Genomic DNA, 13,723 nt, shown 5'->3' with positions numbered 1-13,723 from the left:
TTGGACGTATTTTGTTCACAACAAATAGTGTATTTATTTTTGTATCGTTTCTATCATGTGCATTATAGTGAGTGTTTGCAAGAAGGATGCTTTATGGTGTTAGATCCTGGTGAATGTGCTCTAATAAAAATTTGTGTCTGGGATGATTGAACTCTGAACAACAGTGTTCCCCTTATTAAGAAACACTAAAAAAAATGTAAGAAATTAGTAACACTATTGTTACTGAGAGGGCCACTATGACAAATTATCTACGCATGGGCCTTGTGAACAAAGTCACTCGGATTGTCTTGGCGATTTAGTGGTGGCTAGTGGATCTCGTCCTACGCTGAGGTTGCAGTAGAGGGAAAAGGAGAATTTGGCTGAAAGTCTTCATGCTTCGGCCAAGTTGTGGGAGGGGGTGCCCTAATACTACATTATTCCGTGCTGTTTATGGACCCAGAAGTGCCTAACTTTTCGAGAGATTGCCGAGCCTCCGAGGACAGTAGGGTGTTGCATAAGCTTTCAGGCGTGCAAGTTATTTATTTTGATTTAGTTAATTAAGTTGTAGCTTCTAACTCGAAGGCAGTGACTGAACGTCTGTGCTGATCTTCAGGTTCCCTTAATTGTTGATACAAGGCTTTCATGTCTTTACAACAAACTGAATCCTCCATGTTCGCCACTTTATTTGGCTAAACAAAATGGAGAAATTAGCTCCATTTATAATAAGATAGTTGTGGAGCAGGAGTATGCTAACCTCAGAAATTGCGATTTGATGCAAGTGACCTTGTTCGTTCCGTCATTGGTTATGTAGCTCATCACTTTCATAGCCTTGACTGGGGCTGCCGTTATATGTAACGTCCGTTCCTTGTTGGTAAACAGAAGACTGCTCAACACAAGCAGCAGTCGTGTCAAAGCACTGACCTCGATATCGATCACTTAGTCGTGGCATGGACGTGGTGACACCAAGTGATAATGCACCATTTCCCTGCTTTTGGTAGGGGGCGGGGTTCCTCCAATTTAGGTAGTTCCATGTCTCTCGCTTCCTTTGGTCAGTATTGATTCTACTGAAAGTGAGAGATGTTGACAAAAGGCGTACTTACAGTGGTGTCAGACTTTCTCTATCATTACTCATGCATGGCTTGGTTGATAAAGAATATTGGGGAGGGGTGCTCGGTCATGGACCTAAGCCAACTGAATCAGTAAATCCCACCATAACAATTAAGGATGGAAACTCTGGTTTACGTATGCTACTGTATACATCAGGGCGATTACCAGGCGCATGCATCTTTTTGATAGTGTATATGTGGTGCTATTGGTAGATTGCTCCTTTCCTCCACCGCTGTTGTGGCGCCCTCAAGACCGCGCGTTGAGCCACTCAAAGTTTCAAACAAATACCGTTGAGGGAACCTACACAAGGTGGATTCGTCGATGCCGTACAAACTAAACTTGTTGCGCTTTCAGAAAGAACATTTGTATTCAGGCCCGTAGTTTTGGGGTCGGTCGAACCCCCTAAATTTTGGAAGTGAATAGATTTATGATCGTAGATTAGAATATAATAAAACAAACAGTATTAATTGAAATAATAATCATTGTTTAAATCACTTGACTCCGTGAGGTAACTATCAGAGTAATGTAATGAGTAACGCATAGTAATGAGCATTTAGGTGGCAACTAGCTTTAAATGTCAATCGTGAAGTTATGCCGTCTCAGCTCAACAGCAGCCAACCCAAACAGGTTGTTATAAATAGCCAAGCTTTTATTCGGTTTTTCCGCGATGGTGTAATGAAGATCGCGTTCAAGCACCTGATGTTAAATATTAAAACAACATTGAAAAAATAATGTAATGGTAGTCACTCTCTGAATGATGTGGTGGTCCTGAATAGGTCCGTTTGTCTTGTGCTAATTTTCGCTCAGTCAGTAAAGTGTGGGGATCGAACGAGATTGACACAACACCACAATCATACTTTCCTAGTTTGGTTCATTAGTTTTGTATTCTTCAAGTCAATGATGGCATATATACTGTTTTGTTCCAAGTGTATCAGCCAAATGTAGTCAACTTATTGTATTAGTACGTGTAGCCTGTGTTATTGGACAATAGTGTACAGCTACGGGTTGAACATATCCTTTAAAAAAATACCGAAGATTTATCATCACGAGTTGTATAGGTCGAAGAGCTTTTCGCAGCCAACAATTTACCCCACAGTGTTACTTCAGCACTGAAACTATGCGATGAATCATAAATTGCAAACATATTTTTTTGCACGTTTTTTTTTTTTTGGATGCCTCAGAAAATTTACTATATTTTTAGTGGGTTCATAAAAGGAGTTGTAGTCATTGAAGTCTATTGAGACCGCTGCTAAACTGCCACTGTATGCATAATATTTTACCGCCCTCTAAAACAGATTTACAGTGAACCAAATATATTTACATACTGTAAAAAAAATTGGTTAGTGCATTTAATTTGTTTGATGCAATCATTGTGCCAACTATTTCTTATGGTAGCGATATGGGGGTACGTAAATTCGGAAATCGAGAGGGTACAGATAAAATTTTGCAGATATCTACCAGGTACTTAGCATTAATAGTTGTACAAACAATGTAGCGATGTTAGACGAATGTGGAAGGCTGCCATTGTGCTGTGGTCATTTCAAGCGTTGTATCTCATATTGGTTAAAATTACTGAAACCCCAAAACATGTTATACCATGCTTAAACGATTAGACAAGACCGGCAGACTTGCTTGGGAAACCCACATAAAAATCTCCTGTTCAAATATGGTTTCGGCATTGTCTGGTTTGAAAAACAAGTTGGAGAATTTCACAATCATCCAGGCTGTGTACTTTTGGAAAAATCAAAGTAATATTATAACCTGGGAGATTTATTGGCAAGCAATTATAGACTAAAATATATACTGACGAGTTTATGCTGTTTTGGCCAGAAACATAATGTTGAATTAGGCAGACACACAAAAATACAGTTAGATCAATAATTTTTTTAGTTTTTGCAGTGATACGTTCGAATTTAGCATGGTAGAAAAGGAAATTCACTTTGTTTTTATATTTTCATTTTATAATGATCTAAGGGCTGATCTTTTGTCAATAACCCTATGCAATTATGCAAATACTGATAGTCTGGGCTTACTTCGTCGCTACACAAACTGCCACACCATATATCAACTAGCTCTGTATCTTTTAAAAGATGTCAAGCGACGAGATAAATATGAATTCAGCTTAACTTAGTACCATATGTTTACATGGATGTTGTATTGTGTTTAAAACGTGCTATGCACTTTTCTACCCATTACATTTTGTACGATAGGCTGAGGCCCTGTACAGAAATAAAATTACATAATACAAACTTGACTAATACTAAAATTAATAATTGTAGACAGATTTGGACATGAAATCGTGTCACTTTTATGTGCGCTAACATCTGCGAAGAGCGAAAAAACTCGCAAGTAGCCTTCTACCTTAAAATACTTGGACAATAATGCTAAGATAAGTACACTGCAGTCTTGTCTTTTTGTGTACAACATTTTGCCGTAGTAGGTCAATGGTGTGAATGTGTTCGTCTGTAGGTGGAGAATGGCTCAGGACCCCTTCTCTAAAATGGTAAAATAGTTCAAAGATGTTATGTGAAATATCTTACGAACGTAACACAAAGTAAACCAATTGAGTTTAAAACCGATAATATAAAAATCTCTGTAACAGAGCTCAAAAACACTTTTTGAGTATTATAAAATTCACACATTTCACATCAACTATTTGTTGTTTTCGAACCCCCTATTCAAAAGTGTTGGCTACGGGCCTGGTATTTACATGCATCACGCACGTTGTCTTGTTACAAACACATAATTTAGTCTTTGTGATGGTATCTGAGTCATTAAATTGGTTATTTGTGGACACTAGAATTTTTATTGACACGCGACGCCAAATGTCATCACAAATAAAAGTCGACAAGAGGAGGATATTTTCTCGCATCACAACATCGAAGCTATCGGCAATCGATAATACTCTCACCAAAGCCAAAACTGTGACAAAAGTAATTAGTTTTTTCCTAGGATTTATTGCTCGGGCCACACGTAACTCCAGTGGCAGCCATTTTCTTCAGGCCAAACGAGGACAATATGACGTCACTGGGGAAGGTATTCCCGATATCTTGTTGGATACTCGTAAAGCTTCAGATGCATGCGTATACTGCCCATTTTTTTATTAGAGAAATGTAGAAATAAATATCTTCCCGTGCATCTAGGATACAGGGAAAATAGACAATAGTAAATACCACGAAGTTCATAGCAAAATACTAATAGTAGGAGACAACCCATGTCATTTTGTTTTCACTGTTCCACTTCCCGACGTTCTAATACAGTGACGTCATTTGAGTAATTTTGTCCTCGTTCGACCTCAAGAAATTGCTGTCACTCAGGCTGGAGTTGCGTACTACCGGGTTTAGCGAGCTAAATTCCGGGAAACCAAATTCAAACAGATCTTTTTTGTCAACGGTTTCGCCCTGGTGAGTGTTTAGTAAACATACTATCGATTGGTGACAGTTTCGGTTGTGTGGTATATTGAAATGGTCAGAAATTACTCCAATAGCATCACAAAGGCCAAGGACCGACACAAGAAGAGCTATGGACCCACAGATAGGTTTGCATATGCGATGATACTAGTACATTGACTAAGCATGTCCTCATTAGACTTGATCTGTCAAACATGCAAGTACATTTCCGGTTGTTCAGTCATTCATGCAAGATCCTGAGCAAAGGTGGCACCCAATTTATTCATTGTTCAAAGGCAATGGGATGAAAGTAAGTTGGGACCAATTGATCGTGAATCAACTGAAATACTGGACAGCCTTTGCGGGGTGGAATTCTAGAATATAGGGAAAAGCTGGTGGATATATATATATATATATTTTAACTTGCTTATCGGGTTATTTGGCAAGAAATCTTGTAAACTATATTTGAGAGTTTTTTTTTTACTGTTTGTGCACCAACTCTTCCCAGGGTCTCTGAAATGTTGACATTTGTTTCGTATTGGGTAAATGGTTGCGGTAGTCAACATGAAGCAGCATATGTTCGTATTTCACACGCGTTGTAACGTCGCATGGGACCCACAACAAACATGACGCGGTGAGACAACAGTGGCGCTTTAAGCTAATGAATTGTGTCCAGGATATATTGTCTGCATTTGGTTTGGACAGTAAAAGAAAGTTACTGAATTAGGTATTATCTGGAAGTATTTCGAAGCCTCTCGTGCAAGATGCTCATCGCGTGGGTTTTTTTGTTTAATAGCGCCACCAAGTGCCAACGTGCAAATGTAATTTAGCACTTCTATGGAAAAGTTAGTCAACTGACCAGCGGTTATGAGTGAGAGAAAACGGTAACATATATTTTTTTAATGAAGGGCCCATTACAAATCGATAAGTAGCAGATTAAAAAAAAACTCGCATGGTCAGTCTGCAAACTAACGTGTGTATGTCGGACTAAACGTTGCAACTCGGGGTCATTGTTAGAGTACTGTAAAATACAAAATACTATATTTTCGCTTGGAATTGATTTTGAAATTCGCTATTTTCGCTGAAGGATTGATTCAGTGAAAATAAATTCCATCGAATATACCTTTTTTCCTATATTTCACATTCAACTCAAATCAGTGAAAATAAATTCTATACAAAACACCCAAATAGTCTTTTCAGCGAAAATTAATTCCAGCTATAATAAGGTATTTTACAGTATGTGAAATATACATGTATATGTATCTAGATTTGCCCCAATTGGGAAAATTGATGTAGGTATGAGCGCCTCTAACTACGACTGGGACACGATTTTCCAAGAACTGATTAACGGCAAGAAAAACCAAAAAAGCGACAAATTCAAACTAAAATACAAATCAACAGAAGCAAATCTTTGGGAATCCACCACGTACGTTTGCAACTGTAATTCAAAAACACATCCAGACGTGTTGAAAACCATTGTAAATATTAATCATTTATCTCAATTCAGACCTTCAAATATTTAACATAATAATCACAAGTCTTCAATAAAGCATGTGAATGCTCTTAAAGCGGGAGGTCGTCATCTGCGCACGCGCGAGAATTGAGTCCCAAGCGACGATGACAACACACGCTAAAACGCAAAGGCTCATGGGTACACGCTTGTTTGTAAACAATGACATGCTATGGCCACCTGACGCATGCGCAGGTGACGACTCCCCCGCTTTAAAGTCCAGATTTAATTTCCAGGCACGGGTTCACTTGTACTATATGATGAAGTGAAAAGCGATTCAGTCATCTTTAGAAGAAAGGGCGAATGAACTTTTTTTAACCGCGTCCCTCAACTTAATCCTTACTTTATTTATATTTTAAAGCTATATGTTTCGGGAAAGTTTAATAAGACATGAGAACGTTGGTTTAAATGTTGGGAATTAGCCAATCTGATGTATCGCGTGGCACCAATTTATTTCAATTTTATTTTTATTATACATTTTTATTATTATGTATTTTTTTATTATTATTATTACATCTTATTTCGTATTACTTGAACTATCCCGCATCTGAATCGACGCATATAACGAACTTTCAACGAGATCCCATTTGAGGCGCGCCTGGTGACATCACCAGTCAGAAATAACAGCTCACAAACACGCTCAAATAAAACGGCTTGTGGGTTTTCGCGATTACCAAAACTGTTCTAAACGGCCAGCAAATAAATGAGTAATTCAAGTAAAAGAAAGTGTATGATAACAATAAAATTTAAACAACAAATTTTAAAAAAGAAAAATACAAACTAGGATATTATTTTAATCAGATTACAAATCTACTTCAGTGATACTTAAAAAGTTAGTCATATACGTTTTTTTTTTTAAAATGGGGTTTGTATTAATCACGTTATTATTGAAGCGTGAAATTGGTTGTCATAATCAAGCAACAAATACTCCTAAGTTGTGATCAACTCATAACAATTGGACGCGCAAAGTGCTACAACAACAAACACATCAAGAAGAGACGGTCAATTAACGCTCATAGCCGCGGATGCTACCGTGGCATCTTATTAAATACTGTATGTGTTAATTGCCTATTGCCCACTAATGGACTCCCCACCGTGACTCCGGCGACCAATTGACCGTCCATTGTCGATCCAAGCCCGTGATTCAAGTTCGGCAACTTCCGTGAATACCCTGTAAGTAACCATACATTGACATTGCGATGTTAGGCGAGTAATGCGAAGCGCCCAAACCTTGGCTTTTTTTTGGAGTTAGGCAACATGTATCAGCACCGACGGTTCTTGCCAGGCGAGTAAATTAACACCGGATCACTTCCTTTGTTTGAGTCTATCCCCAGACTATATTTAATATTTTAAGCTATAAATGGGGTATTAATACCATATAGGCTAAAATGAATTCACTCCGAAGCCAGCATTTAAACTATTCAGTTGGTATAGGCTTTTATTATTGCCTTTTAATCTGAAAACAAACAGTAGGTCATTTAGCGCTCCGTGGAACACGGTAACGTGGTTAATGCATCCATTCGGAAGCTTACCAACGTAATTCACAGTCACTGCATTTAAAAATGTCGAGCGTATATACAATTAAACATAAATAAAACAGTTTGGAAATATTATATCTGGTCACTGCATAAACGAAGCCACAACAGTTTTCCACGACACGTTATTTGTTGAATATTAATTTAGATGAATAACAAATTCCATATCTAAAATGGTTTCCACAAGAAAACAGGGAATATTTCAGTTTTCAATATTTAAACCTTTCGTTCCCCGCGTCGTGGGGTGTTTTTTTTCGCGGCTTACGTTCCTGATTCATCGCGATAGTCAGAGTAAAGATATTAGGTCATAAGAGAAACCTGCAACACTGCGGGGAGTCCGTCATGGTGTGTGTTAATGGCAGCCCGTCCATGTAACCGATATTGTGTTTTCATTTAATAGCGCTTTTATACCAAACCACGACACAGAGAAAGGTTTAATTACTGTCAATCCACCTACATCATACGATGAACATTATGAACACTGTTGATGGCAAATTTACCATCTCAATGCTTTTTATTTTTTTTACATTTTGCCGTAAATCTACAACAATTATCACTCGTGTCGCTTTAATGTATACTTTCACTTAGACGTTTTTTTATTTCCTTTTGAAAATTTTAAATCCGTTCTCAGATTGAATTTTGTATGCGTTTTTTATTTCAGAAATCTTAGCTGATAGCAGTAATTATTAAACTGCGGGTTTCAAAGTGATTATGATAAACTGTAATGCTTCGTCGTGATTCTATAGTTTTACGTTCACTATTAACACAGTCCTCTTTAAAGCACGGGGCTCAGCCTGCAAGGTGGATTTCTAGTTCAGACAAGCAACATGTTTCGCCTGAAGTAGGCTCAATGCTTCGTCTTGCGACTAGCTGAGGGTTATGTTACAGTCAAGTTTAAACATGAACTGGGTTTCCCGGACGCCGTCAACCCAAAGCGAGTGAACAGACAGTCGATAATGGATAGCAGGGTGGTACATGTAGACGGGAACACACAGAATTCGTAGTCCGATCTTTACCATCGTCACAAGGCTACTCACATATGTGCGTTATGTAAACATGTGCCAGTCACGGTTACTATGAAATAATAGAATGGTGTATAACTAAATAAAAAATAGGTGAATAAATAAATAAAATAATATAATATACGATACTACAGCGACGTATTACTAAATACTCATTTTATTGCTCGTCGTTTGTACCTAATTTGTACACCCCGCGAGTCAATCAATCACATTTACAACCGTGAACATTTAAAAATTGTTTCATTGTTAAGAAGTATAAAAACGAATATTTGCTTCAAAAAAGCTATTTATAATATAATATGGAAGGAAATCCTGTAGATGCCGCAATCAAAACGGGAACTTTAATTTATCAAAAAATCATTTTTTTACCAAGTTGGTCATAAAATATAATTTATTGAAAAATCAGACACAAGGTTGCTATACAAATATTTTTTTATTGACTGAAAAAATGAAGTCATAAAAAATATCGATTGTTATTTGACATTCTGAACGAAGATAACCTATTAGTAAATTTGTGTCTCTGTGTTCTCACTTTTAATTGCACCCAAAATAGTAATTTTCACCGCTGCAGAAAAAAATGCACTTATAAAGACGGCCTTTCTAGCAATATCTTCTCGCGTTTTCATGTTGTCAACGAAACTTAGCTCATTATTTATTTTTCTAAAAAATCCTCAATTCTTCAGTGATTTGTATTACTGCGCGCGTACATAATCGGAAGACGTATTTGAATTCGAGCCATCATCCAAGTAATATTGAATCAGTATTTATTCTCTGCCCGTCGCTTAGAATAATCCGCCGTTATTGCGTCGTTGATGATGATAAAGACCCAAGCAATCGCGGAACGGATACATCCCGATAGCGAGCTAGTGTATAGAAGCATCGGGATACAGACAACATATGTGACCAACCCAACCCATTGCATTCTACACTGTTTACTACACCAAACAGATGTTGCCACTGCATTTTGATTTTATTTACTTCATTACCAACGAAAATTGTGATCAATTGAAGACAGGACAAAGCATCATTTCCATTTACATACTAGTGCCCACATGGAAAGAATAAAACCAGACTGCTACAGCAGTGAACGTTCGGCGTATGTCAACTTACACGACCCTGGAGAAAACGCTATGTATTCTTTCCAAATAACACAAGTTTATTTAGAAAAGCTCATTAGAAAACAGGACATTCTAACTGATTGTTTCATTTGCTGCAAGGAAAGTCTGACACCTATTACACTAAGCAAATATTATTCCAAAATCTCAAATTTCTTGTTATCATTTATTTGTTCACGGGTTCTCATTTTTCGAGTGTTATTCCCAGTCGTCCCCACCCGCCTTTACAGAACACATGTACTGTTTACAGTAGGTATGTTTACTCAGGTCCGTGTTCTTTAGCTGATAGTATTCTGGTGCTTATAGACTCTTTAGAGATCTCAGCGGGGAGCTGAATGCGATATTTGCTAAGCGATACACTGATGGGATGTGGCCGAGACCTCGCCATGTTGAAATAAAATGCGGCAGCTACCTCACCCAGTGGGATCATGCATACACGAAAACGGTCAAAGCTGAAGGCACGAATCTTAACCAAGATAGAGGGAGCCAGCGAAGGTATACATTTTTATCAGAGTTTTGAGGGTTTTGTTTACCGCTTTCAAATCATCAAATCGGTACGAACATTACTGGTATGTGTGGTTTTCACACACGATATTTCATCACTATACCAGCATTCACATCATATACTCGAAACACTAAAATCTTTACTGGAAATACATTAAATTTTTTGAGCCTTCACAAAAATAAAAAGAATTGTGGAGCAAGTTTCAACATCTGTCATCAATTACACCATGTTTAATTCTATGACTAAACTAAATTAAGCAAAACAGTCGTTCTTGTTAGCGATGAATTGATTGTCTTCCGTTTTTTATTCTGTAATTGTTTTTTGCTTTGTTCTTTTGAGCACCCCCACTCTATATGCAATGTGTAAGTGTTACAATAAACCATGTTTACTAAAATAAACCGTAAATATACAGTTATTAATAACACCCTTTTTGCTTCAGCCACAGCTTTCAGCATTTCAAGATCAGCCCATGTAACCATATTACTGTACTACAGAACCCTGTCCCTCTAATTTAGATAGAAGGAATGTCTAAAGACCGACTGAAAACATGGATTATTGAATTTTTACGGCAAATTGTTTTCTTTTAAAAACAACACACTGTATTTGCTGTACTAGGAGTGTATCTCAAATATTGGCGTTGATTTTAAGTAAACTTACATGGATTTAATAATACTAGATTTGTTTGTAGGGAATTTACACAAGTGTACACCACTCCTAATCTGACAAAGTATAATACTGTATAATGTACTCATGTGTGGAAATTGACATGCATGTACACTTTCGCTCATTTCATCTTCCAATTATCTTCTTTATTGTGTAATAACTCCCTAAAATTATAATAGCATTGTACAGCAATATTGAAATAAATTCTAAAATGTGATGTAGAGACTAAAGCCAGTGTCTAAGTCAATATTCAAGGTTGGTCGCTAACTTCAATCACATAATGGTAGGTTTAAACCCGCCCTTCTCTTTAATTTTGCCATCTTCATCATCGTCTCTAGTTTTAGAGTGTTCCAATTGCACGGTACATGAATAAACAACAGCTAACTAAACAACTAAGAGTTTCCCACAAGATTCAGGAAAGAAAACGCTGTAAGCTGAGGTTAATCCAGTCGGTTTAGTCAGTATGTGAAACAATGTTACTCTTTAGGTGCAGTGTAATAACCATAATCAGTCAAAAAGACCTTTACGTCTTACAACTTCCAATTCTTTGCGAAATTCTAGAGGACTTCAAAGAAACCGAAAGCGGCAACACTTCTTTGATCAAGTCATTCCTTATATTAAGTATCAGAAGGTTTCTAATGTATAAGGTATGGATGCGTGGACTTTGCCGTAACTAAGTTGGCAACAGGCCTTCAGGCTAAAGTCAAGTAACATGTCCAGTAGTTTGGAACTTACCCTACGCAGACACCCTCGAAAATAATCACTGATCAACACAATGATGGTTCACACAAAAGGCTGCAATCTCAACCAATTTTCTGGTTGATTGCCCCAATTAAAGTCGCCTTTACTTGGCCGATATTGACAACCCTCCCACTATAGAGTGGTGAAAAGACAATAAGAAAATAAAAGAAAATGGACACTTTAGGAGAAGAAATTGATTTGACATAATTAGGAAGCAATTAGCTGACTGGGGAGAAGATTAGAGCCAGCAGGTCAGAGGTCAAGTAGAGGCACCACACAAGAAGATGCCTGGGAACACCCTTGAAATACATTCTTCTTTCAAAGCCGACCTTGTTTCATGTCCATTAGAAATTAACTTGAAAGTCCAGGTCATTTGTCTGTTTTGGAGCAATTTCAAAAAAAAGTTTGTAACAACATTTTTTATTCAGTGCTCATTAGTGGTTCAATTAGTCAGTAATTAGCTATATGTGTCGCTAATTGATTTCACGATAGTATGGCTTTAGGGGATGGGAAATGTCTGTAGTATTTTCCAATCAGGTTGTCATAGCAACCATACAGGCAACAATTACCTAATTAAGAATGTCCACACAACCATGTAACCTTCTTGTATTTCTATCTTTCGGGCATTCACCTGCCGTTTCTATGGTGATAATTCAAAAAGAGAAGAAAAAAGATAATATCTATATTGGTGTTTTTAATGAAAATTTTGTTGATTGCACGTTGATTGATTAATGATCTATTTTGATAATAATGAGGTGTGCAAAACAAGAAAGAAGCGATAGTCACGTAGTTCTTAATAAAAAAAAACTTGTACAGATAAAAATACATATTATTGCAATGAATCTGATTATCACCACAATACTCATCGACAAATTAAACTACAGATGTAACTACTGAAATCATTGAGCAAAGAAAACAATTTATAAAATTCAAAATGGCCCATCAGCATAGAAATGATGTCGTATTTATATGGAGATAATAAAATAAGTATTCACGCGAAATCATAACGCTGTGTACATATACGGGCACTAACGCAATCATAAAAAAATCAATACTATTTTAACAAATTAATGGGAATGTACATACACCCTGACACGCTGAATGGACGTGTTAGCATAGTACGCTTTGTATGTAAGTCGGCAAACTGAGCCAAGCCTTTGAAATGAATCCTTCATAGTTTACTAGTGCCAGGGGCATGATGGGTAAATAGTATGGCGCTATCGATTTGTGAAGGGCTTTACAGTGGGAAGAAGGAAGATGAAAGCCTACCGACTGAGTTAATTCAAATATAATACACGACTCACATCGGCTACTGATCACACTCACAAGGCAGACCGGGCGAGCCATGCGGAGGTCACCTAACTAGCTCAAGGCAAAAAATTTAATAAAATAAAACAATTCAAACGAATGCCAAGATGATCATTTTCACTTACAGAAATAGATTTCATTCTTTTTTTACCGTGGATTATACTGTAATTCGTATGGTCGTCAAGGTTACCAACCTTCTGAAATCCTGAGTTTCACTTTATTTTTAACTGTCAGACAATCTCTGCTTCACCTTTGACATGGGGACTTTGACAATTTGTTTCCATAGCAACTACTTTATGAAAGCTTTTAATAATTTATAGAATGTTTTACCATAGTCCCAGAGAGCCTCACTGAACAGCCAACCAAGAATGTGGTAAACACTTTGAATGATTTTTTCCCTCAGAAATTAAATAATAACAATAAATCCTAAATTAAACATTAAGAATAAACAAACTAATACAAAATAATAAATATAAATTTATTTTAAAATATACCATGTTTAAATTTATGGATCTCATATATCATACTAAATTTTTTTCCCATGAAAATCACTCGAACAGCAAAATGATACATGTCTACTGCCCTCTAGGATTGAATATGAGAAATACAAAGTGTAAATATAGTCTACTCACCAATAAATCTGGTTTTAAAGAGATAATTTAGGGGTGACATAAAACAGAACTACATTCATATCAAGAAAAATATGCAGATGAATAAAATAATATTGCATTTTAACAATAAAAACCTTGTTCTATAAAATCTGTAATAAACTTCATATTCATATTCTTTCATATTCTTTCTTTTTATTGTTTGTGTTCATTGGCACTTATCGTACCATAGTCAGCCTTA

The sequence above is a fragment of the Saccoglossus kowalevskii genome, chromosome 18 (assembly GCF_978046115.1).
Source record: "Saccoglossus kowalevskii chromosome 18, keSacKowa6.1, whole genome shotgun sequence".
NCBI lineage: Eukaryota > Metazoa > Hemichordata > Enteropneusta > Harrimaniidae > Saccoglossus > Saccoglossus kowalevskii.
The sequence above is the reverse complement of the archived record's forward strand: the minus strand, read 5'-3'. Positions refer to the sequence as shown.